Genomic DNA, 1,782 nt, shown 5'->3' on the forward strand with positions numbered 1-1,782 from the left:
TTTTTTTGCATGCAGCCATCCAGTGATGCCAGCATAATTTGTTAAAGAGGCTTTCCTTACTCCTCTTCACATTACTTGCACCTTTATCAAAGATTAGATGATCATATGATTGAGGGTAGATGTCAGTGTATTCAACCCTGTTCCATTGGTCTGCAGTTCTGCCTTTGTTCCAGTACCATGCTGTTTTAATTATTACTGCTTTGTAGTACAGTTTGAAGTTCGGGGGGTTGATTCCTCCCATTTTCTTTTTCCCAAGAATTGCTATTCATGGGGGCTTGTTGTTCCATATAAATTTCAGGAGTGTTTGCTCCATTTCTTTGAAGAATGTCATGGGTATCCTTATAGGGATTGCATTGAATTTATACAATGCTTTCAGTAGTATTGCCATTTTGACAGAACATTTTGTTTTTTAATTTAAGAAATAGAATGGGTCTTTAGGCTAAACACAACATTGTAGAAAATTGACAAATTGGAAAAGTAGTACAGAAGAATTTTTTCTTACAAAGTCAAAGATACAGAAGATGAAATTCATTAAAAAGACTAAGTGGTACAGTTAGAATAGCTAAAATACATGGCACTAAGAGTCCTAAGGAAGGAAATGAGGCCTAGAGAGATGGGTCATGGGTTAAGGCAGATTTCTTGCTTGTGATCAACCACAATTTTGATTTCAAGCATCTGATATGGCACTCTGAGTACTGCCAAATGTCACTTCTGAGCACAGAATCAGTTATAACCCCTAAGCACCATTGGGTAGTCCAACCCCCTCCCTCCTTCCTCCCGCCCCACCCGAAAAGAAGGAAGTGATGAGAAGCAATATTTGAAAAGATGAATAGCAGAGACTTTTCAATGACTGAAGAAATCTCAGACCAAAGGAGCACTGAGTGCTAAGTAGAACAAGAAAGCTGATGTCTACCATTCATTCACACTGCAACAGCACTGCAGAGGACTAAAGAGAAGAATTCAAGGTAAGGAATGTGCATGCTTCACACATGGAAGGTACTGAGTCAGATTCTCAACACTAAGAAGGAAATAAAAAGAAAGATAGAAAGAAAGAAAGAAAGAAAGAAAGAAAGAAAGAAAGAAAAAAGAAAGAAAGAAAGCAGAGAGAGGAGTTTAGAAATTTCCAGAGAGGAAATATATATTATGGAGTGATGATTGTTCTGAATGAAAATTTCTTAGCAACAATGACAGATGAAAAACCTCATTAAAAAATATTAGGGGTACAGCAGGGAGGGCACTTGTCTTTTATGAAGCCGACCCAGTTTTGATTACCGGCACCACATGTGTCCCCCTCAGCCCTCCCAGGAGTGATTCCCGAGCACATTCAGGTATGGCCAAATTATCCAAATTTTAAAAATAGTTAAATATTAAAAAATAGGAGCCTCAACAAGCCACCATACCATTCTAGGTAGATGATCACTGGGTTGAAAACTCTGAGGACTTTTCAGAATGAGCGGGGGAAGGAGAGCCAAATTCTCCTCCATTCTGGTTAGGCCCAGCAGCCATAGATATACTAGATTTAATAGTATTTTGAGATAAACCCCCCCCCTTTTTTTTGGTGGGGGAGGTGAGGAAGACACATTTGGCTATACACAGGGCTTACTCCTGGTTCTGAGCCCAGGGATCATTTTTTGTGGTGTTTGGGGGACCATATGTAAAATTAGAGCATCAACCTGGGGTCAGCCATGCAAGGAAAGCACCCTACTCACTGTACTATCTTTCCCGCCTTAATAAAACATTTTTTTATAGGAGTTACACCCAGTGGGATTTTGCAGGGGTTAC

Source organism: Sorex fumeus, unplaced genomic scaffold (genome assembly GCF_029834395.1).
Source record: "Sorex fumeus unplaced genomic scaffold, SorFum_2.1 ptg000098l, whole genome shotgun sequence".
In the NCBI taxonomy this organism is placed as follows: Eukaryota; Metazoa; Chordata; class Mammalia; order Eulipotyphla; family Soricidae; genus Sorex; species Sorex fumeus.